The sequence below is a fragment of the Protopterus annectens genome, chromosome 3.part0, assembly GCF_019279795.1.
Source record: "Protopterus annectens isolate FY-2018-M chromosome 3.part0, PAN1.0, whole genome shotgun sequence".
Taxonomy (NCBI): domain Eukaryota; kingdom Metazoa; phylum Chordata; order Ceratodontiformes; family Protopteridae; genus Protopterus; species Protopterus annectens.
Window position 1 is genome coordinate 778,351,522 of NC_056731.1, and position 25,663 is coordinate 778,377,184.

The 25,663-nt window shown below is 40.0% G+C and overlaps 1 protein-coding gene and 1 long non-coding RNA gene across 6 annotated transcripts in view; one reads left to right on the forward strand and one right to left on the reverse strand.

Annotated features, from left to right (window-relative positions):
• The window catches only part of PLEKHG4B (pleckstrin homology and RhoGEF domain containing G4B), a 960,241-nt gene that overhangs the window by 672,686 nt on the left and 261,892 nt on the right, over positions 1 to 25,663 (reverse strand). The gene's annotated exons all lie outside the window — the stretch shown is intronic.
• LOC122796552 overlaps positions 1 to 25,663 on the forward strand; it is a 414,805-nt gene that overhangs the window by 86,679 nt on the left and 302,463 nt on the right. Inside the window, exon 1 of one of the 2 annotated variants that reach the window (XR_006363987.1) lies at positions 23,096 to 23,267. The exons of the other annotated variant lie outside the window; for it this stretch is intronic. This is a non-coding gene — a long non-coding RNA (uncharacterized LOC122796552). Of the gene's footprint in view, positions 1 to 23,095; positions 23,268 to 25,663 lie in introns of those variants that run through there. 2 annotated transcript variants of the gene reach the window in all.

Here is a 25,663-nt window from a genome sequence, read left to right on the forward strand (position 1 = left end):
TGTTAAGTGTAGTGAATACTAGTACTGTAGTCTCTATGCTTGGATCACACATAAGTTTGCTGATGAAAATACCGCTTTTAAGCGGGTAGTCGGTAAACTCTATGCTGTGAACTGTTAAGTTCTCTCGACCATCTTTCACACCTGTTTTACGCCTTACACGACCCACTTGTTGCAATAGTATTTTCCTGTGAGGTATACTATGTATTGTTTCTAAAGAGGTTGAAGCTAACACATCTTCAACCAATAAACATGGGGTGTCTCAGCTGTAAGTTGCTCTAGTTTTTAAATCATGGCATACTATGTACCACTCCACTTCTCCTGGATCCCCTAGATGGTGGTGTGGAATGGATTTATATAGCCTGTCCCCATTAGGCATTGTTGCAGCTATGGCTCTACTTTTGCAGCTCTGCAAGATTTTATATTTATATCCCCAATATCTCTTAGAATTCCTTGTCCTCTCTAAGTGGTACAAGTAGCCATCTACAACTAGGAGCTGCTTTTTTTTTTGAGACAATGCAGTCTGGTACAAGCCACCTAACACTCCCGGGGCTTCCATATTTACGTCAGCCATGTTACTTTCAGTGCGGAGCGCAGGAAATAGACATTGTTGCACCATATTTGTTTAGGTAGTGATGTTCAAAGTACTTAATATCTTCGGATGTATTTAACATACTAAATAGCGATGTACAGGTAGGAGATAGCTACTTAGTGAATGCAAGTATGATGAAACTGATAGTATCAGCTGTTTTCACTGTTCTAAGTTTCATTGATGGTTATATGGCATTTCGTGATTTTGAAGTTTCGTGATTGTGTACAGTCGTTGATTTGGTCTTGTTGTTTTAAATGTCGATCATTTGGTATTTCGGTCTACTGAAGTAGACCCATACAGACACATACATGTGATTAGTTATAATCATATCATTTATTTTAAATACAAGTTGATATCGGTCATCACCAATTTTCTTTTCCAGTTTCTGGATATGTTTCACAGGGCATTGGGAAATCTGCAGTTATTTCTCCCTTCTCCTAAGTTATTCCCCTCAGGCCCTACACAAACAATTTGATACCATTTTACAAAATAAAAGCCTTGGGTTCACAGCAATAATGAGAACTTAAGTCAATTAGTGCCAGTTATGTTAATTATATGCAATTTAAATGATGCATTTAGTATTACTAGATAAGGACCTCTTTCACACAAAAGTTTTCTTTAAAACTTTACTTGTTCCCTTCAGTATACAGCTGACAGAGTATGGTTGGAACATAAAAGTAATGACAAAATAAAATCTGCTGTCCTGAAGATATGTCACACTCCTTGTTAAAAAGGATGGTAACAAGCATGGTTACATAATAACCTGCTGTTTACTATGGAAAATAATATTTCACGACTATGGAAAAATTGTGTTCAGTAATTATAAAATACTGAAACACTTTTAAAAGGAAGGGGCTGGAAAAATAAACAATAATGTCAGAGGAAAAAGCTGCAGCAGACTTCCTCCTGATTTCATAGTCACAGTGCTTGATGGGAGGTGTGGTAGATTTTTGTACAGGTTTAATATAACAAGCAAGATGCAACAGCCGCAATGCTAATTCAGAAAACTGTAAAATATCTCATCTCAAGAGGAGAAAGAAGCAAATAATAAGCGATCTGCTTCAGCACTTAGAGATTTTAATTATTCTAATGAAATTCAAGCAGGGTCACTAAAACATATGCCATGAGGATTAAAGCAAAAACCTGCAATACAGCTTCCAGAACTTTCCTTTGTTACTATGACTCTACACATTTACTTGATAGCATTACCAGTGTAATGCCATATTTAGAATTCCAGGTGTCAGATAAGACCCTGACAAGTGTTAGTTCAGGGCTGTCATAAGCAAAGCACGACTGCCAAAAATGGAGGAGCTGTGCTAAGTGCAGTAACAATAACCACCCTCATCTGAGTCCAGACAGTGCATCCTCTCTTTGTAAGGCCAGCTGCAGGCCAGGTAGAGCTGACAGTAATAAAACAGGGCACTGCAGTAGACGAGACAGCCAGGGCTCTGGTGAAATCCATCCTGCTGCCCAGGTTATGTCAAAAGCTGTTTATCCCGAGTCCTGAGTCCTGAGATGGCAGTTTATTAGGGCTTATAAGTGGGAAGGAGGAACAGACAAAATGTGGCTTTTAGATAAATGAATCCGATAAATGTAGTTAAAAGACTGAATGGCTGTTGGTCAGTTGAAGTGGCCATGCAATGTGGGGAGATCAGGCTACAAGAAGGACATATAAGATGGGAGAAGAATTGACTAACACATTTTGTGACTAGTGGAAAGACACAAAACATGATTCCTAAATCTACAATATAATATTTTACACATATCTAACACAAGAAGCCATACAGCCTGTAACCTGAGTTGCTTTCATTTGGAAGGATGGAATAACAAACAAGTGCAAAAGCTAACAATTTTTTTTTAATATTTTGTCCATTTATTGTTAAGTGTCTGGCACAAAGGTCTAAAGCTTTGACTTGTTAATGAGCTGCTTTGGGTTCCAAAGGTACAGGGTTTGAATCCTTCCACCATTATTTTCCTACTGTGTGACCATGAGCAAGTCCCTCAGCCAGACAGTGCTTTGGGACAATTGGGAATCTGGACTCAGCCCTTTAATGGTCTCTTGGACCACATGCCTAGTAACTATATACGGGCAATGAACTATGAACCTTTGTTCGAAAATACATGGTATACTCATAAAAACAACACTCGTTTTGAAGACAACTGCATGCTGAAGAATTTCTCTCACACTACAGTGTTATCACATTTTGTTTTAAAGAATCAGTTTAGAAATGAAAATATGAAAATCACTGCTGCTGTACAAAAAAAAGTAGAGCAATAATGAAATATGAAAAGCCGAAGCAAGTAAAGGGTGAGAAATGGAAGACACATAGGTTCATAGGTAAGTACTAGGCAATCAGCCCTAGGACCTACAGAAGCCTAGCCAACAAGGTTCCCACCCATGAAAATTATTTTCCTGTGCCCCTGTCAAGCAGAGCCACAGAGGTGATTCCTGGGGTGAATTTCCTATTTCCTATCCAATCATCAAGATTTTTCTTGAAGAGTGCTAATGAGGAGCTTTGTTTGATATAGATAGGTAGTTTGTTCCAAAGTATGGGAAGTCTCTGGGACAGGAATCTATCCCTCCAGCATATTCTGTTTATTGTGGTGACATGGTTTAGGTCCTTAGAGCGTGTAGCTTGGAGGGATTAGGATTTATTTAAGTGGAGCATGTCCAACAGCTCTGGGTTTGACATAGCTTTGTATGTTAGGCAGAGATCGCCTCTGAGTAGGCGATATGTGACAGAGTAAAGCTGTTGTAGATGTCTTGTGAGGTACACACCAAAAGGGGCGTTGTACTCTATAATGGGTCTAATGAGTGAGGAGTAGAGGGGAAGAATGACCTCTTTTTTCCTGGATGAGAAACCTTTTGTGATGAGGTAAGCCATGTAGAAGGATTTCCTGACTACTGTGGCAATGTGATTATCAAAGGAGAGACTACTGTCCACCTGTGTCCCAAGGTCTCTTATCACACCTTTGGTGTTAAGTAGACTACCACCTATGTGGTAGCTTATGGGTACAGAGTTTTTACCAAAGGGGATGACAATGCACTTTTTGTTATTGAGCTTGAGGCCATGGCTTTGACACCAGGCATCTGTCTCAGTGAGGCCCTTTTGTAGGATGTCCACATCGTTAGGAGTTTTAATTATGGCTCCTAGTTTGCAGTCATCTGCAAACTTCATTAGCCGAAGACCTTCTGTGTTAGCCTGTACTTCAAAAAAGTAGATACCAAACAGGAGAGGACCCAGGGCTGAACCCTGTGGTACTCCACTTGTCACTGGTCTAAAGTTGGATTTGGAGTCTGCCACTTTTACAGTGTAGATTCTGTCAGTGAGCCAGTTGGCAACCCATCTTGTGACATAGGGATTTAGACCTAGTTTAGTGAGTTTATTTATAATTCCAGAATGGAGGATGGTGTCAAAAGCCTTGGCGAGATCTAGATAGGCTGTATGAACCACCTTACCCTCGTCTATGGCTTTGGTGACTGCTTCAAAGAAGTCTATCAGGTTTAGGAGACATAATCTGACTTTTACAAACCTGAACTGGGTGAGGTCCAGAGTTTGGTGATTACCAATGTATTTGTTTATAAGTTGCATGATGATACGTTCCATGGCCTTGCAGACCAGGCCCGTTAGGCTAATGGGGCAGTAGTTCCTGGGGTCCGTGGTGGCTCCCCCTTTGTGGAGTGGGATAACCATCACTGTGAGCCATTCAGTGGGCACAAAGCCTGAGGTGAGGCTATGATTGAACATGGTGCTTAGGTGGAGTGCCAGTTCATTCTGTAGTTTGTGTAGAACGCAGCCTGGGATATTGTCAGGTCCCATGGATGCTGTGTTCTTGGCTTTGGAGAGTGTGTTTTTTACTTGTGCAGCCATGATTACAGGAAATTTACATTTTTCCGGTATAGAGATGGGCCCTTTAGGAGGTGAGAAGGGTGTAAAGTTAGCACTGAACCTATCTGCCAGGATGTTCGCAATATCAGTTGGTTCTGTATATTTAGTGCTGTTGTGCGCTTGTATACAACTCAGCAAGATCCTGCCTGGTGTCCTGCAGAGGCCTACAGCAGCAGTGAGACAAAAGAGTGACTTTTGGAGTGATTAAGTATCATTTTTCTGCACTTTCTTTCTGTCTTTAGCTAATTTCGCCTAGAATGCCGATTTTTAGCATTTCTGTGATTTAAAAAGCTTGCTTCTGCTACATATTGTACTTATTTTACTGCCTGCACTTTAACAAAGTCATTTTTGTGTTTAAATTATCTGTTTAACTTTTGTAGGCTACACACTCAAGTGCGATAGCCATTTCTGGGCATTTAAAGTGTTTTTTGATCGTATCTGCTTTCTTTTCTGAAAAAAAAAAATATACGTGTTTCCCGCCTTTCTAAGCTAGTATAATCAAGTTTTCAGGTTTGTGCTGAATTCAGGGCTGTGGTACAAGTTTCTGTGTTTGCCCATACTTTACTTGGGTAGAAGGAAGTTTCTCTGTTCACCTGTGAGAGAGAAGAGCCTTGTGCAGCCTATCTGCCCCTGGAGGAGTGGTTTCAGCCCAGAAATTAGTAGTTGATTGGCCATTTTGGGATAATTTCTATCTCTTTCATTTTCGTGCTATAAAAACCACATTTGCGTGGTTTTGTGTGCCGGGCAGTGCCAGTTAGCTAGGGTTAAACTATTCCTGGCTCCACAAAGTCTCCTCTTCAATTTTTTCATTGGAACTAGACAAACTTTCAACTTAAGCACTCAAATCATTAATTTCTCAGCCCAGCAGTTGCTCAAAACTCATAGCAGGCACTATAAACCCCAGCACTAGACCCCCCTATACTCTCCAGAAGGACAAAGCTCTCTATTCGTCCCTACAAGCCAATCAAGAAAACAGTTCACTCTACCTATCCAGGCATGTCCAAAGGGCAGTTTTAGGTGTACCCTCCAGTCTAGCTGGTGAATCTGGGCATTTTGAGGCAATGTTACAACTGCCTTATATACACAGACAACCCACTCCTCCTACCACCAAACACTAATACATGTGAGAGATGCAGTTATACAGTCAAACTGGAGGCAAAGCTCTCTCAACCCAAGACTGGATCAAACAGTAAAGAGGAGAAGGAAATTACTTGCATCACACCACCAGTCTCACATAGACCTGTTAAACCAGCACCAGCAAAAAACACACCTAAATGCACGAAAACATACTCAGAGGCTCTAAATAAAAATCTGCAAAAGCAACAGAGACTTCCAAAGCAGACATCCAAACAACTCCACCCCAGTACACAAGCCATGAAACACATACTTCACATTATCAGTGTGCCATGCAATCACAGCCCTTAAGGCAAAATAACATACACAACACACTAGTAATAGGTGACTCTATAGTCAAGCACACTGATGTCCCACTCACTAGGCTGAACAAGGAGAAGGTTACTTTTAGCTGCCTGTCAGGTGCCAGGATCCACCACATAACACAAGCACTCAGGTCACTCCAGAACAAGTACAAATATGACTCTGTCATTGTCCATGTTGGTGTGAATGACCTGAGACGTACCTCCCTGGACTTCATGAAAAGAGACATGGAAGAGCTCTCTGATCACGTAGCCCAGGCCGGTATGACCCTGACCCTGAGTAGCATCCTGCCCTCACCAAGAATGATACCACAATATAAAGAAAAATTATCAATTTCAACAATTGGTTAAGCTTCTGGTGTCATTCTAAGGGGATCCGGTGTCTGTCTGCCTGGGATGACATGCTCGACAAGCCACGCTGCTTCACAAGAGACGGCTTGCACCTGTCACCCATAGGCTTTCGAATACTGGCCAAGGCTCTTGCCACCCCTATAGTGCCTTTTTTAGGCAAGGCTCAAAAGACAAACCCACCTCTATAAATAACCCAAGTAACCAAAAACTGAGGGTAATGCAACTCAATGCCAGAAGTCTAAACCTCAAACTGCATGCACTCGAGGCACTCCTCAGTATGCAGAAAATCAATATCTGTGCAGTAACAGAAACCTGGTTTAAGGTTCCAGAAAGCACCCCAGCACTATCAGGCTACAAGTCATACCATACATTCCGGCCACAGAACCCAGACCGAAATACAAAAGGTGGGGGTGTATCCATATTCATCAAGGATACCCACACCTCCAGGTTAGTGGCACAGCATGATGCTTCAGAGATCATCCAGCTGCAACTAAAAACAGGCAAAACTGCAATTCAAATTGTAGCTTGCTACAGATCACTCAACATGTCCCAGGACCCCCAGTTCACGTTTCTGGAAACACTGGAAAATATGAAGGTCATACCTAATACCCTAATATTGGGTGATTTCGATTACCCAAACATTAACTGGGAGAACTACTCATGTACTAACTCCCTTGCCCAACGTTTCCTAGAATTTATAAACTCAAACACCCTGGATCAACTGGTCAACACCACCACCAGAGGTGACAACATATTAGACCTGGTCATCATCAACATGGGCGACCGGTGTTGCATACCGGAGGTCAACCCCTTGCTGGTTAGATCTGATCATAAACTAATCACTCTGGATATCCACATTCCGCCCACACCCTTGGTCAAGGAAACCACCATGAAAAACTTTTCAAAAGCAAACTTCACGTTACTTAAGACTGAGGTGGAAAGTTTCAAAGCCTCCATACTAAAGGATAACGCTTTCCAAACAGCAGAATCCTTTACTAATGCACTCTACGAGCACCTACAAGAATGCATGGATCGTGCTATCCCAAGAAAAACCAAGCCTCACTCCTCCATGAAAAGGAAACCAGTCTGGTGCACCCCTGCCATAAACAAGCTGTACAATAGAAGGAGGAAACTAGTACAGAAAAGAGTAAAATCCCAAGAAGGGAAGACGTCCCTGATCAACACCAACAAGAAACTATGATCCCTCATAAAATTATCCAAGGCTAGCTTCAAAAGAAAAATTGTCAAGGACTCCAAAGATAACCACAAGGCATTCTTTAGCTATGTCAAGAATCTAAGTGGCAACTCCCAGATGTGCTCTGAGTTAGTGCAGAATGGCACAAAATATACTGAACCGAATGATATTGCCAACATCCAGGCAGACAGGTTCAGTGCAAACTTCACCCGACTCTCACCTGCAAAAGGGCCCATAACCGTACCAGAAGAATGTAGAGCCCCTGAAATCACAGACACACAAGTTAAAATAGCCCTTTCCAAAGCCAAAAACACAGCATCAATGGGACTGGATGTCCCAGGATGCTTCTTACATGAGCTCCAAAATGAACTAACCCCTCACCTAAATGCACTGTTCAAACTCAGCCTCTCTACAGGGTGGCATGCAAGGCTATGGAGCGCATCATCATGGAACTCATTAACAGCGATATTGGGAACCTCCAAACACTGGACCCTACCCAGTTCGGCTTTGTCAAGGGCAGATCATGCCTCCTAAACCTGGTAGACTTCTTTGAGACAGTTACCAAGGCTATAGATGAGGGAAAGGTGGTCCACACAGTCTACCTAGTCCTCGCAAAGGCCTTTGACACCATTCCCTATTCTGGTATTTTAGACAAGCTCACCAGCCTGAACATAAACCCCTACATCACGAGATGGGTTGCCAGCTGGCTCATGGACAGAATCCACACAGTAAGAGTTGTGGGATCTAGGTCTAACTCTAAACCGGTTACAAGTGGTGTCCCCCAGGGCTCAGTCCTGGGACCCCTCCTGTCCGATATACACTTCTCAGAGGTACAGGCAAGCACAGGAGGATGATGGCTGACCAAGTTCGCAGATGACTGCAAACTAGGGACTGTAATTGACTCTACGGCTGACACAGACATCCTCCAAAAGGGTCTCACTGAGATGGATACCTGGTGTCAAAATCATGGCCTCAAGCTCAATTCCAAAAAGGGCATAGTCATCCCCTTTGAAAAAAACAAAGTACCCACGAACTACCACATAGGTGGTAGTCCCCTAAATACAGAAGATGTAATAAGGGATCTGGGGACCCAAGTGGATAGTAATCTCTCCTTTGATACATTGCTAAAGTGGTTAGAAAATCCTTCTATGTGGCCCACCTAATCACAAAAGGGTTTGCATCTAGAACAAAAGAAGTTATTGTATCCCTCTACTCATCACTCATCAGACCCATCATAGAGTACAACGCCTCATTTGGGATGTATCTTACAAGACACCTGCAACAGCTGGAAAGACCACAGAAGTACCTCACCAAGAGGATAACTTGCCTCAAACAGATGCCCTATGCAGCTCGACTGAAGAATCTCCAGCTGTACTCGGTTGCATACCGCCTACTCAGAGGTAATCTCTGCCTGACATACAAGGCCATGTTCAACCCAGAATTGATGGACATGCCCCACCTAAAGAAAACCAAATCCCCTTGAGCCACACACTCTAGGGATCTAAACCTCACCACAACAATAAATAGGATGTGCTGGAGGGATAGATTCCTGTCCCAGAGACTTCCCATGCTTTGGAACAAGATTCAAATCTACATTAGGCAGAGCTCCTCACTAACACTCTTCAAGAGAAAACTTGACAAGTGGATGAGAAACAGAAAGTTTACCCTGGGGATCACTTCAGTGGATCTGCTGGGCAGAGGCACAGGGAACTAATCTAAGGGGGCAGTGAAAGCCAACACATTCTGGCTAGGCTTATAAATGCCTTCGGGCAGATAGCCTAGTACCTACCTATGAACCTATGAACCTATGAACTCAGAGCAGATCTGAGTGTTGCCATTGAGATTCTTGACATAGCTATAGAATGCTTTGTAGTTGTCTTTAGAATCAGTGGCAATTTTGTTTTCGTAACTAGCTTTGGAGTATTTTATGAGGGATCTCAGCTTCTTACTGAGGCTGACCAAGGAATTCCTCCAATCATGGGATTTTGCTCTTTATTGCAACAGTTTCTTTCTTCTGTTGTAGAGTTTGTTTATGGCAAGGGACCACCAGATTGGCTTCCTTTTTTTGGAGGATAGCATCTTGGTTCTGTTAGGGATAACATGATCCATGCACTCGTGTAAGTGCTTATAAAGTGCATTTGTGTAGGATTCAGCAGTTGTACCTCTGTTGTCCATCTGCATGGGTGTTGTGAAGTTTTCCACTTCTGTCTTAAGAAGCGTGAAGTTGGCATTGGAGAAATCTTTTTTCGGTGGTTTCTAGGGTGATTAGCTTATGGTCAGATCTGACCAATGAGGAATTGACCTGTGGTGTGGAGCACCACTCACCCATGTTGGTAATGACCAGGTCTAGGATATTGCTGCCCCTGGTGGGGGTGTGGATAAGTTGATCCAAGGCACTGGAATTTATGAATTCCAGAAAATGTTGAGCAAAAGAGTTGGTACATGAGTTTTCCCATTTAACGGTGGGGTAGTTGAAATTTCCCATTATTAGGGTGTTGGGTTGTACCCTAATATTTTCCAGTGTATCAAGAAATGAGAAGTGGGAATCCTGGGGCATGATGGGGGATGTGTATCAAGTTACAATTTGGATTGCGGTCTTGCCCAGAGTTAGTTGTAGTTGGATAATCTCGGATGCATTATGCTGAGCAACTAGCCTAGAGGTGTGGATATCCTTAATCGATATGGACCCGCCTCCACCTTTAGTGTTTCGGTCCAGGTTAGGTGGCCGAAAGGTGTGGTATGAATTATAGCCTGGTAGTGCAGGAGTGCTCTCTGGCACCTTGAACCAGGTCTCTGTCACTGCACAGATGTCTATGTTCTCCATTTTAAGCAGTGCCTCGAGTGAATGCATTTTTAGGTTTAGGCTTCTAGCATTGAGTGGCATTACTCTCAGATTTTGCTTGCTTGTACTTGTTATGGTGGTGAATTTGTCATTTGAACCTTGCCTAAAAAAGGCACTATAGGGGTGGCAAGAGCCTTAGCTAGTATCCAGAATCCCAAGGGCAACAGGTGCAGGCCATCTCTGGCAAAGCATCGTGGTCTGTCGATCATGTCATCCCAGGCAGACAAATACTGGATCCCCTTAGAATGACACCAGAAGCTTAGCCAATTGTTGAAGTCAATCATTTTGTCCTTGTATTGTGGTATCATTTTGGCTGATGGCAGGATGCTACTCAGGGCTAGGGTCATACCTGCCTGGGCTACAAGATCGGAGAGCTCCTCCATGTCTCTTTTCATGTAGTCCAGTGAGGTACGTCCAAGGTCATTCACACCAACATGCACAATGACAGAGTCTGTTGCTTGAGCAGATTTTTATTGAGAGTCTCCATGAATGTAGGTGTGTGTTTTGTGTTGCTATGTGTGTGTTTTAGTGGTGTAGGTTTTGAGAGACTATGTGATGAGTGTGGCGTGGTGCAAGTGTTTACCTTCTCCTCTTGACTGTCTAGTCCAGTTTTGGGTGAAGAGAGCTTTGCTTCCAGTCTGGCTGTAAGTGCATCTCTCACAGGTTGTAGTGTTGGGTGGTAGGAGGAGAGGGTTGTCTGTGTACATGAGGCAATTGCTGCATTACCCCAAGATGCCCAGATTCATCAGGTAGACAGGAGAAAACACCAAGAGTTGACCCTTAGACATGGTACATGTATGTGCGCGCACACACACACACACACACACACACACATACACACACACACACACACACACACACACACACACACACACACATGTGCATGCGTGTGTGTGTGTGTGTGTGTTTGTGTCAGGTAAATAATACTATTTCTCTGACAGCAATCAGGTAATTCTGTATATTAGACAGAGAAGAAATTCCTACCTACTAGGTTAAGTTGTGTTTATTAGACCAGTTATGTAATTTATTCTTATATAAAATTAAGGCTTTTCTTAACCATGCCAAATCTGCTAAAGATTCATTGGGAGGCTTACTGTCCTGTACTGGATTTTGAGTACAGACTGTCACTATGCCTAAGTTGGAGATGGGTTCTCATGTCTGGAGAGAGATTTCCAGGAAAGAAGAGTGTCTCCAACTGCCTAAAAATGAAAGCTCAAGAGGAACTGTGTAAATGTAGGCCTAGGTTGAGTTCATCAGGGTGTGAACTGTGTTCATTTGAAGTCCGCAACAAATTTTATTTAGCTGGAACAGAAGTTGAATTTATATTTATTTATTTATACAAGGACTTTTTGCTGAAATTGTGGAGGTCTGTACTTGGAGATTTCTGTTGGTAAGATTATATATTCTTTAAACAAAAGCTTTGCAAACTTATACAAAGCAATAGGTGAGCTGAATAAAAATTGTATTTTTGTTTATTTATTTAAATATGTAGTTATGTATGTATATGTTTGTATATTTGTTTATCGGGGTAGTGCACTGATCAGAACTGCCACACTGTAGGCACAGACTGGGTGAAAAAAACAGACACAGTTTAACAGATTTGGGGAGTTCTTAGGAATGTAGAGCAGTAACAAACTGCTGTAATGTAGAGCAGTAACAAACTGCTGGCAAGACAGTGGAAGAAGTGAAGTTGTGAGTTGAGTGAGTTAGATGATTTAATCACTAGTGAAGCAGGGACAATTGGCTTGGATTTGAAGGTTACACTTAAAATGAAGTCTGAGCTTGAAAGAGTCTGATATTTCTTTGAGGTAGGGAGGAAAAAACATGTTTATTTTTGTTCAGTTTTGTCAAAATACTACATATGTTGAAGAAAGTGAACAGAAACAGTGATATTCTATGCCATTTGTACTACTATGTGGCAAGAGAGTGCTTTATGATTTTGCTAATAACTCGAAATGGAAAAAGTATGCTAAAAACCAACAACAATCAGGACAAGTGAGTATCTGTCCTCCAGTATATTTAAAATTGACTGTTTACACTATAGTGTAACTAAAGCAAATATGCTTGAAAATGAAGTTTCCTAACAGTGTTTATCCCTGTCCTAAAAATATGCACCTGTGTTATATTCCAAACTAGTGAATGAACCACAGTAATCATAAAGTGAGATGAGTAAGTCAGTTGCAGTTACCAAATACAAGACTGTGTTCGTATTCTTCTAAATTGCTTACAGAACCAAAGTTATGGATAAATTTATTGCAAGCCTGATACAGAGAGGGATGTCTGCAGATTGACATTTAGTGAGCTTACAGAAGTAAGAAAAACTTATTGCCAGGCAATTCATCAGTGAATCTGGGAACTACCCCACCCTTAAAAAGCTGTCCAAAGAAGATAATGGAGTCATACTTGGCTACCTTTCAATGCTGCCCTGCAAAAGAGAACTGGAAGAGAAATGAATAAGCAAAAAGTTTATTAAATGAAGAAAAAAAAAAAAAAAAAAAACACTTTTTAAACTGCCACCTGCTTTTATTGACAATCTGTTTGGCACTTTCTTCTCTACTGTTAAAAAGAGACTTCATTAGAGCAATGATTACCAACCACTGCAAGTTTAAGTAGAAAAAAATCACATGATGAATGACTTTTGACTATTAAAAGATGAAATACAAATCAGTACTTATTTCATATAACTTAGCTTTAAGGTGCTTCTTATACTTAAACTTTCCTTTAATCCTGATGGAAAGGTGGCATCTAGTAACAGTTGACATTGCAATTCCTTTAGTTCCAGCAGTGAATACAAATCACAACCTCTAAAAGTCAATTTTCATTCTCTAACACAGTAAAAGTTGATTTCTTACAACATTTACACTAAACAATATGCTTATACAAGGCACTACTGACATCTTTACTCCTAATCACAAAAACCTGTTCATAAACACATCTTCTTAGCATCCTGTTTGTTTTCTCCAAGTAAAATTCTTCATAAATAGATATATGTCAACCTACACCGCACAAGTTTCATTACACATATGATATCCACCTAAAGAAATTGTATTAGTTATATGCGTAAAAACAGAAAATGGCCCCTCATACACATTCCTGCACATTAAGTGACACGTTTTTCTTTGCTTGAAAAGAGTGTATTAGGATAGTACAAGTTTAACTGAAAATATAACTCTAAATTAATTATGTTCCTGTAAGTGAACCTCATTTATTTCATCTACTAACTTACACAAGGTGTAATTTCCCTTTAAAATCTTTCCGTTTTCACAAATACACATGTTAATTAACTTGGCATTTGTATGTTTTAAGTACCATTTGCAAACTGAAGTTTGAACCTGGCTGCCATTACCTGTAATAAAATAATAAAATATCACATAGGTTCATAGGTTCATAGGTAGGTACTAGGCTATCTGCCCGAGGGCATTTATAAGCATAGCCAGAGAGTGTTGGCTTTCGCCGCTCCATAATTAACTGATCCTCTGTCAAGCAGAGCCAATGAAGTGATCCCAGGGGTGTATTTTCTGTTACCCAACCAGTCGTCAAGGTTTCTCTTGAAGAGTCTTAGTGAGAGGCTCTGCTTGATGTAATTTGGAATTTTGTTCAAAAGGATGGGGAGTCTCTGTGAAAGGAATTTAACCCTCTAGCATGTTCTATTTATTGTTGTGGCAAGGTTTAGCTCACTAGAGCGCGTGGCTCGCAGTGACTTGAATTTCTTTAGGTGAAGCATGTCCATCAATTCTGAGTTGGACATGGCTTTGTAAGTCAGGCAGAGATCACCTCTGAGTAAGCGATATGCCACTGAGTACAGCCGGAGTTTTTTCAGTCAGGCTGCATAGGATATGTTTGAGACCAGTAATCCTCTTGGTGAGATACTTTTGTGGTCTTTCCAGCTGTTGGAAGTGTCTTGTGAGGTACATCCCAAATGGGGCATTGTACTCTATGATGGGTCTAATGAGTGACGAGTAGAGGGGCACTATAACCTCTTTATTTCTAGATGTGAATCCTTTAATAATTAGATGGGCCACATAGAAGGATTTCCTAACTACTTTGGCAATATGACTGTCAAAGGAGAGATTACTATCTACATGGGTCCCCAGATCTCTTATTACCGCTTCTGTATTAAGGGGGCTGCCACCTATGTGGTAATTCGTGGGTGTTTTGTTTTTCCCAAATGGGATGACTATGCATTTTTTGGCATTTAGCTTGAGGTCATGACTTTGACACCAGGTGTCCGTCTCAGTAAGGCCCTTTTGGAGGATGTCCATGTCAGCCAGAGAGTCAATTATGGCTCCCAGTTTGCAGTCATCGGTGAACTTGGCTAGCCATAGTCCTCCTGTGTTTGCCTGTACTTCTGAGAAGTATATGCCAAACAGTAGGGGTCCCAGGACCGAGCCTTGCGGGACACCACTTGTGATTGGTTTAGAGTTGGACCTGGATCCCACTATTCTTACCATGTGAGTTCTGTCTGTAAGTCAGTTGGCAACCCATCTCGTGATGTAGGGATTTATGTTTAGGCTGGTGAGTTTTTCTGTAATACTCGAGTGGAGAATGGTGTTGAAAGCCTTGGCGAGGTCAAGGTAGGCTGTGTGAACCACATTTCCCTCATCTATGGCCTTGGTGATTGTTTCAAAGAAGTCAGCCAGGTTTAGTAGGCATGATCTGCCCTTAACAAAGCTGAACTGGATTGGGTCAAGTGTTTGGAGGTTCCCAATGTCTTTGTTAATGAGTTCCATGATGATGCGCTCCATAGCCTTGCAGACCAGGCTAGTCAAGCTTATGGGCCGATAGTTACCAGGGTCAGTTGTGGCCCCTCCTTTGTGGAGAGGAATAACCGTTGCTGTGTGTCATTCCATGGGCATTTAGCTTGTGGAGAGGCTGAGGTTGAACAGCGTGTTTAGGTGGGGGGTTAGTTCGTTCTGTAGTTCGTGCAAGACGCAGCCTGGGACACCATCTCGTCCCATTGACACTGTGTTTTTGGCTTTTGAAAGGGCTGTTTTCACCTGTGCGCCTATGATTTTAGGGACACTACACTTTTCTGGTATTGTTGTGGGCCCTTTTGGATATGAGAGGGGGGTGAAGTTTGCACTGAATCCATCTGCCAGGATGTTGGCAATATCAGTAGGTTCAGTATATTTTGTGTTATTTTGCACTAGTTCAGTGCATATCTGTGAGTTGCCACTTAGATTCTTAACATAGCTAAAGAAGGCTTTGTGGTTATCTTTTGAATCCTTGGCTATTTTTCTTTCGAAGTTAGCCTTGGATGATTTCATGAGGGACCTCAGTTTCTTACTGATACTGACAAGGGATGTCTTTCCTTATTGGGATTTGCTTTTTTTCTGAACTAGTTTCCTCCTTCTATTGTACAGCCTGTTTATAGCAGGGGTCCACCAAACTGGTTTGCTTCTCTTAGAGGAGTGAGTCTTGGTTTTGCTAGGGATGGCATGATCCATGCATCCTTGTAGGTGCTCATAGAATGCAATTGTAAAGGTTTCTGCATCTTGGGCAGCATTATCTTTTAGCATGGGGGCTGTGAAACTTACCACCTCTGTCTTAAGTAAGATGAAGTTTGCTTTAGAAAAGTTTTTTACTGTGGTTTCCTTAGTTGGGGGTGGTGGTGGGGTGTGGACATCCAGAGTGATTAGTTTATGGTCTGATCTAACCAGAGACGGGTTGACCTCCGGTGTGGAACACCTGTCGCCCATGTTGGTGATGACCAGGTCCAATATTTTTTCTCCTCTGGTAGGGAAGTTTACCAGCTGATCCAGGGCGTTTGAGTTGATGAATTCCAGGAAGCGCTGGGCCTGGAAATTTGTACTCGAGTAGTTTTCTCAGTGAATGGTAGGGTAATTGAAATCGCCCAATATCAGGGTGTTTGGTAGGACCTTCATGTTTTCCAATGTCTCCAGAAAGGTGGTGTGATGATTCTGGGTCATGGAGGGTGATCTGTAGCAGGCCACAATTTGCATTGCAAATTTGCCCGATGTTAGTTGCACATGGATGATCTCAGAGTTATCATGCTGCGTCACTAACCTGGAGGTGTAGGTATCCTTGATGAATATGGATACACCCCCTCCTTTTGTGTTTCAGTCCATGTTTTGTGGCCGAAACGTGTGGTATGAGTTGTAGCCCGGTAGTGCTAGGGTGCTCTCTGGTGCCTTGAACCAGGTTTCAGTTACTGCACAGATGCCGACGTTCTCCGTACTGAGGAGTGCTTTGAGCGCGTGCATTTTGAGATTTAAACTCCTGGCGTTGAGTAGCATAACCCTCAGTTTTTGGTTAATTGTGCTGTTTACAGAAATGGGTTTGACTTTTGAGCCTTGCCTAAAAAAGGCACTATGGAGGCAGCAAGAGCCTTGGCCAGTATTTGAAAGCCTAGGGGTGACAGGTGCAAGCCGTCTCTTGTGAAGCAACACGGCTTGTCGAGCATGTCATCCCAGGCTGACAGACACTGGATCCCCTTTGAACGACACCAGACGTTTAGCCATTTGTTGAAATTTATCATTTTTTCTTTATACTGCGGTATCATTCTTGGTGAGGGCAGCATGCTACTCAGGGTCAGGGTCATACCGGCCTGGGCTACGTGATCAGAGAGCTCTTCCATGTCTCTTTTCATCTAGTCCAGGGAGGTATGTCTCAGGTCATTCTCACCAACATGAACAATGACAGAGTCATATTGTTTTGCATTTAGTACTTCTTAAAATAATCATGTCATTAGTCTTCTCACTGGTAAGATCCTTCCAGTATCCCCTCTCTTTAAATATATGCTTTATTACTACCAGTCCTCCTGTAAAATCTATATCATTACAAGTGTTTGCATGTAAATAGTTGTTAGCAAAAATTGGTTTTCTACAATTTGTTGAACTAAAATCATTCTACCTGCTTTTTTATATACCAGTACATCAAAAATGGCAACTTAATTTTCCCCGATGGAATATGTAAACCAGAAAAACAATCAGCAGCACTGTTCATCTCTTGAATGAAAAAGTCTAATTTGTTTTTCATCACTCCATTTAAAAAAAATAAGTCATCAATATATTTATCATACAATGGAACTTTGTTAGAATGCTTTGTCATTACCTACAACTGCATAGCAGCAACTGGTGAGTTAAATGCTGTGAGGTATTTTACAAAAGTGCATTTTTTATTTATTTTAATTATTTGAGCTGTTTTTTAATAAAACGCTTTATAAACTTTTTCTTAAAACCATGGCCAAATAAATTCAACATTTCTCAGCATGATATCATGTAAGGTGACAATCCATAGACTTTAATGGATATCTCTCTGCCCAGGGGCAACTTGTGTCCATTAAAGTCTATGGATGCCACTCACATTTTACCCTCAGTTGATGTTACTGAGTTTAAAACTCACTGTTAAGCGTCATAACTATTGGTGCAGGGAAATCAAAATTTTATGTGAAGAAATTTACAGATATGCCAAAGATGTAGACTGGCATTTTCTACACCACACCAGTGATGGTGAACCTATGACATGCTTGTCAAAGGTTACACGCCACAACATTTTGGGTGACACACCATCGTTCACCAACACCCGAGTTACCAAAGAAACTGAATGAACAAAAATACAAGAAATATGTGACCCTGCACTTATATATTAAAACTCAGCAACAAAAAAGTCATTAATTGATGTTAATCAAATCAAATGCAATATGTTCCATATTTTTTTCAGTTCAGTTCAAAATTACTGTAGGGTAATTTTTGGTGCACTATTTTAAGCCCAATTATCAGTGTGCATATCGTTTTCTCTAGGGTAAGTCACTGATTTTTCTTTTACTTTTATAATACACAGCAGCACACATGATTGGACTGCATTTTTTTAAAAATAAATGAATATGTAAAGAATTTTTTCTTTGTTTTTGTTCGGGGGGGGGGGGGGTGACACGCCATCAAAGTCAAGATAGACATTTTCCGAATTTTGCCATCACTGCCACATACAGTGGTGTAACAGGTTAGTTACAAAACCATGAGAAAACACTTTAAATAATTTGTATACAAAAATTAATTTCCCAGTTTGCCAGTATTACATCAGCAAAAAGGGGGAGGGCACAGCAACTCTGGATAGCTGCCTCTAATATTTATTTAATAAAATTTTTACACAAATGTAACTCTGTCAACATACAAATCACATTTATCTCACTGTTCATGTAACCAAACTTTTTAGAAAGAAAGTTTATTTTAGCCTCATTTGTTGATTTCTGTAGAGCACTGTATCACTCTATCTAAGCGAATAACAGAAATGCACAGGGTATCAAATTTAGGAGGCACTATACTGCATGACATTACAGCACAATGAGGTTAGGGAATCTGCTCTTTCCCCAATATTCTAGACTCACAGATTCAGTTTATATAGAATTGTGAGCGTGAGGGTTATGGGGCACTTGTCTCACCTCCCAAAAAAAAAAAAAAATTATATATATATATATATATATATATATATATATATATATATATATATATATATATATATATATATTATTTGTGATGGTGCATCTGGTAGCATGTATGGATTGGGGTGCATCTATTTGGTATATGTGATGTGGGTCTGTATGGGTGGGGGGGCTGTTTAAGTTTTTGTGTGTTTGTGTTGATGAATGTGGAGAGTTTCAGCATGAGTGGAATTGTGCCATGGGTTGCGTGTATAATTAGCTTTTTTGTTTGCAATATCATTGTGAAATACCACAATTCAATACAAAATTGCATATGTAATGTGCAATAAAATCACTCCTTCAGTGGTTACAAATAAAAATAATGCCACGCATTTTGTCACTAATCTACAACAATCAGCCTTGGAATGACATATTGATGACATAGTTAAATTCTAATAAAATATATTCTATGGCAAATGTGAATATGGTGATGCTTTGTGCAATATTATCATTGGATCTATGGTTCAATACCAATTAGATCTCTTGAATTTGCTAAGCCCTTTATGCAGATATTATTATATCTGCCACTATCAGTTAAGTATCTATTACTCAGAATGCCACCTTCCAAAATATTGGGATATCCACATATAAAAGCCAGAGGAACTAATTAAGCAATAACCCACGACTGGGTGTGGGTAATGCTGGATTTACCCATGGTTGGTGTGGTTTGGTCATGCGGGCGAAGCCCGAGTGACCAAACAAAGACAACTGTGGGTAAATCCAGCATTACCCACACCTAGAAGTGGGTTATTGCTATTATACAATGACATTACTTAAGTAAAAAAATACTTACTTTTCTTAAATAATGTCCTTGTATAACGGCACCGTGCTGTCCTTCCACCGCTGAACAGCTCCGCTTTGCCATTGCTGATGTACTGCGCATGCGTTTGGAACTTGGTTCCCACGCATACCCAGTCCATCAGTGCTCGGGAAAGTAAGCAACGGAGAAAAGAAGATCTCCGTTGCTACGCTTTTTTTCTTTTTAAAAACGCTTAAAATTAAAGAATATATCAATGGAAAAACGTCCGGGCGATCGGACCTTTTTCCGTTGTATATTCTCAATGGGCACGCTGGTTGAGCTGGCCAATTAGCGTGCTCGTTTTATGATGTTACCGGCCAGGCATTGTATAATATAACATCTTCTGCTGCCCACATCTGAACAAGTTTCTTTGTCTACTGCAAATGGGTACAGAAGTAAATACACAGTCACACTAAACAGTGTCAACAGATTGCTTGTTTGGATTTTTACTGTGCAAATGCAAGCATTTTAAACTGCTTGCTGATTAATTCACTTTACTGGATTATATGGAGTTCAGTTTGCATCTCAGAAGCATAGTCACAGACAACAATTTTCACATCTAAAACAACAAAATTGTAAAATTATTTTTATACTTAAAGTAAATTGTAAAAAAGTGTTTGGTATTTAAAGGACCAGTATACTTGTTTCACAGTAGCTAAATAGTGCACATTTAGAAGAGCAAGTTATATGAAACACACACATACAATCACCTCTTGAAAATCTGTAAATCTCTAAATCATTTAATTAAGAATTAATGTATAAAAAGTTGTTAATGTGTGCTTATTACTGCTAATTACTGACATGTATCTGAACAATAACATAGAACATGATTCTTGCTTCTTAGGCCAATAGTGTGAATTCATAGAGTTACAATTTTTAACACTGACAGAATGAATGAATTGCTTCACACTGCACTTTTTGAAAACAAGTATTCATCTCTTCAGAACTGATGATAACACCTTCAAACAGAAGAGCTAACTAAAGTTTGAAAAAACAATATGCTAAATTGATAACTAAAGATGCAAGCAAAACACTCAAACACAGTTATATTCAAAATACATATGATTATACTTTACCAGAAATATTTGTTGCAATCTACCATCAACCGGTACTTTTTGTGATACTCAGCTGCAGACCTTAGGACCCAGGAAGTACTCTGTCTTGTGGGGGGAAATGAACAAGATTCCTCTGGATTCCTGACTTGTACCCAATAAAAAATTACCATAATCCATGGGAACTGGACACAATAAGGTTTACTGCCACACACAGACTGACATTGTGGAGTTCTTGTCAACTGGTCTGCCTCTACATCACTCCTACAGCAAACTTTCACAGACTGCAGAAAGCAAATCACTTCTTCTCAAAAGACAGTTCACACACAGGTGCAGAAAATTACAGAGGAAAATAAGGAGCAGCATATGGCAAAAGAGGTCATCTCTGTTAAATGGGAGCTGTTTCATTAGGCAACATGCAAATTCCTCTGCCATTCCTAGTTATACTGTGCATATAAACAGCAATTCCAGCTAATGACTGACTGCTCCCCAACTCTGAACACTTAATGAAAACTACAAACACTGACTCTTATGTGTATGTGGAGTTCATCTGTTACTAGAAAACTGGATCCTGCACTCACTGCTGGTTATTATTTATCTGAGAAATTAAATTCCAAAAGCTACATGAAGCTATATTATTAGTTCTGCAGGGTTTAATAAATATACTACAGGAAATCCTGGTGGAAGAAAAAAAAATGGTCAAACTCTGGTCAAATTAGATCACAACAGTATGTCAGTAAATGTGTACTTTCTCATGTCTCAGGTTCAATATGCGCAGTAACAGCAAAGATCCACTTATGCATGCTGTTGGGCTGCCTTCGTAATTCAAGTCAAACTGAATGACATTCAAAATTTTCTGTGCTAAATTATTCCATGATTAACATACCACTTAACTTTTACATGGAGTTCTACAAAAAAGTTTCTCCCATTATAATGTAAAGGAAAAAGTGTTGCAGCTGGAGGTATGAAAAGAACAGGGGAGCTTACAAATGTTTTGAGGAAAAACTGCTTCACTGAAAGAGCTATATACCCACTGAGCAACAGGGGGTGCTTCAAGTGTCTTCAGATAAATATGTCTACACTAGAGGCAAAGCAGGGAGAGGTACTGAAGAGTTGAGCTCTGCAATCAGACCACAAGCATGTGATAAACACAAACAAAAAGCACCAAATAGGTGAATTCTAAAGAACTGGAGCCATAATTCATACCTCTCAACTATACAGATTTTCGCAGAATGTCCAGATTTTTGCCTCATATATTTGGTCTGTTTTTCATAAATCTGTGTTTTTTCTGGCAAATTAGTGGCAAATCATTAAAGACTGAATTTAGAAAATAATGACAGGCATTTGAGTTTCAGACGTTACACCCTCCAGAAAATCCATGCTAAAGCAAAACCTGTTATTCTATCAACTTTCTAAGTTTGTAAGTGCAGTATCAAAAAGTTGTCTCTATTTTGGGTCTTTGTCCCACTTTTGTTAATGGCTTTGTCCAAATTTCTTGTTGGAAGAAGTTTGGAGGTATGCTCTTACTGTACAGATTTTTGCAGACTGTTCAGATTTTTGCCTAATATTTCTCACCCGTTTTTCATAAAACTGTAGTTTTCTGGCAACTTACTGGCAATTCATTAAAGACTAAAGACAGAAAATAATTAAATACATTTGAGTTTAAGACTTCATATCTTTCAAAAATTTCATGTTAAAGCAAAACATAAATGGTGTTGGTGTCTCTGTTAATGCTTCACTGGATGCATATGTGCACACTGTCATTTCAAGTTTGTATTTTCTGTTTTTGTTTAATTATTATTATTGTTAGTCTTTTACTGTTTTGGAGCTTTTATCCCAGGGCCTCCACTGAAAACGGGCTCCTGGCCCAGTTGGACATTTCTCGGTTAACAAATATAAAAAATAACTAAATAAATAATAAATGTTATTCTATCAACTTTCTAAGTTTGTAAGCACAATATTTTAAGATTGTCCCTATTTTTGGACCTTTGTCCCCCTATTATTTATGGCTTTGTCCAGATTTCTTGCTTACCCCATCACTAGAATTTATATTTAAGCCTGTCTACTTCCTGCATGTATTCTGTACTGTTTTTTGCCTAGTAGCTTCAAAACAAGATTATCAGATGTTTATACATCAGTCCACTAAAAAGAAATTCTTCCCTTTCTGACAAAAATAAAATAAAATAATAATTCTTTATTTTTTCATTTTTTTAAAAAGATGGCATAACTTAGAAATGAAACAAAACCATTAAAACAATAATCTCTTCAACAAATTGTTTGCGTCCAAAATATACTGCAACTAGGATAACTAAACAAAGTAAAAGACAAAGCAAGATAGATCCTCTCTCTCTCTCTCTATACAGGTTCATGTTGGCCAGTGTATCTGCAGGAAAAAAAAAAAACATCCAGACAACTGAATCATGGGAGTTCAATGCTGCCTTTGTTTTCTACAATATATTGCCTGCTCTGAGGGCCGATGATTTCCCTTTTGTACTACACAGTCTAGCTAGAGTTCTCTTTGTTTGTGCCTTACAAAGAAGATAGCTGGGCAAACAAAATGCTGTAAAGTCATCCTTTTTCAAAAAAACTCCATTAGAATATTTTTAGAGGCAATACTATGGAGCCCCGCATGACTAAAAACAATGCTCGTAAACTCCAGATTAAACTGTAGAGGTAAGTCGAAATTAAAAACCGGGGCACTTCATTTAGCATATAATATAGCTACCTGTGCTGAATGTTATATCACTAGCAGGGACATTTGCTGAGATTTAACAACGGTGTGTATTTGCCTCAGGTTACATATCAAACACAAAAATAAATGTATTTACTTTTTTTAGTTAGTTTACCAGGGTAGTACACTCCTCACAACATACCATTTGTAGGTACAGGACAGGTGATGAAATTAACAAAAAATAAAACAGAACTAATTTAAATGAAATCTATGGAGTTTAGAGCTCTGCTAAAATGCACCTTACTTGCAGTTTATTTAGAAAGGAACACATATTAATAAGCATGTACAATATGCATGCACTTTAGGTGCAAACAGACGCACACACACACACACACACACACACACACACACACACACACACACACACACACACACACACACACACACACACACACAAAAGCACATATAATGTGATCAGATCAGCAAGTGTTCTCTTAGCTCTGAATACTAGCTGCCCCCTCCCCCACAGACACACAGGCATACATGCACACTACTGAAGGATTACAGAATGAAAGTGAGGACTCTGGAGGGGGAATTAGACAAAGGTTCTTACTGTCACAAAATACTTTAATTAAAATAGGGAAACAAGAGGCTATGTGGAAAGGGATTGGTGGTGCAAGGCTATGTGAGGTGGATTCATTGGACGAAAAAATAATTTCTAGAAAAAAAAAGATTTACTGGCAGGTACTAAGTAACACAATCCAAGTAACTTTTAAGCATTGCTGAAACTGCATAAAAATCCTACAGGGAAGCTAATTTCAGGATTCTGTGCATGCGGAACAAGTATAACATTTTAGGAGGGAAATGATAGCAGACAAATTGTTTTATGTAGTGCAGGGAGTAATGGACATTTTCTAGGTGCTTTGCTCTTTATCAAAGCACTGCTGAGATTATCTTTTTTCTAAACTGTAATTTATTCAAGTAATATAACTGTTAACCAGATAGGTGAGCTGGTCTTGGGACCCTTTTTTCAGTCTTTAATTGGTCAGCAGGCAGTCACAAATGAACATTTTTTGACAACAGAAGGCATTATTCAAACGGGTTCCTATTAGATTGTCAAAACTCCGTTTATGCGAATACGAAATCATCAAGTATTGCACAAAATATGTAATCGTCGAATGTGCAAAACCACGAAATTCGAAATGTCGAAGTGTTTTGGTTGGCCCATCTGCGGTATAGCTCCGTAAGGTAAGTGTGCGATAGTTACGGATAGGGTTAGGGTGCGGGTTAAGGTAAGTGTATAGATAGGTAATGTGTGTAAGATTTAGTGTAGTGTTAGAAGTAAGGTTTTGTTAAATGTATTTATGTGTATGATTTATTTTGTTTGGGTATATCTATGTGGGGGAAGTGTGCGGTAGTTACGGACCTTAGGGTTAGGGAGGGGTTAAGCATAGTGCATAGATAGTTGTGCATGTGGGGTTTAGTGTAGGGTTAGAAGTTGAGTTTTGGTGCTTTACTTTAGGGTTAGGAGTAGGGTTTGGTTAGTGTATGTATGTGGTTTATTTATTTTGTTTGGGTAGGTAGTATGTAGCGGGTGGTGGGGTTGGCCGACTATGAACATCCGATATTTTAAATTACGTGGTTTAGTGCATTCGGTATTTTCGCGGTTTGAGTAATACATGTCGCTGTTTTGGTATTCAATGTAATGGATTTTCGTTGATTTGATAAAGACACATTCAAACAGTTACACATTTTTTTTTTACATAAAAGAATGTGCACAACCACACAGAAAATTTGTTGTGAATATATCTCATTCTATCCAGGACTAAATTCGATCACTTTTAGTCAGATTTTATTTGAATATTTTTTAAAATAATAACCGTAGCCGCATTAGATACAGACATAGTAGACTATGATCTGATCTCCACCTTATTACTGTATGTGTTTGAGACATCCAGAAATTCACCTTGACAGCAAAGCTCAGTTGGTGAATTTCTTGACATCCATGTTGAGACCATGTTAGAAAGGGAGTTATGACTGGAAAGAACCGATCATAATTCGTTGTAGTACAATAGTGTATGGAGCTTAACCTTTGTTCATGCACTACAAAAGATGAAAAAATGCAGCAGTGCTAAGTGGTTTACAAATTACTGCCACACAGAGAATGACCATCAATGAATAACAGCAGGAAGTGCAAAAAAAGCATTAAAACAAGTTGTTCTTCTTTCGGCTTTTCCTGGTTAGGGGTCACCACAGCGGAACTCTGGTCCGCTAATAATTGGCAGTAGATTTTTACGGCGCCGAGGTGCCAGCTCAATGCCCAACCTTCAATGAAGGCACTCCCATTCACGCATGTCTTTCGAACGCCACTCGACCGCGGGGAGGACATGCAGACTCC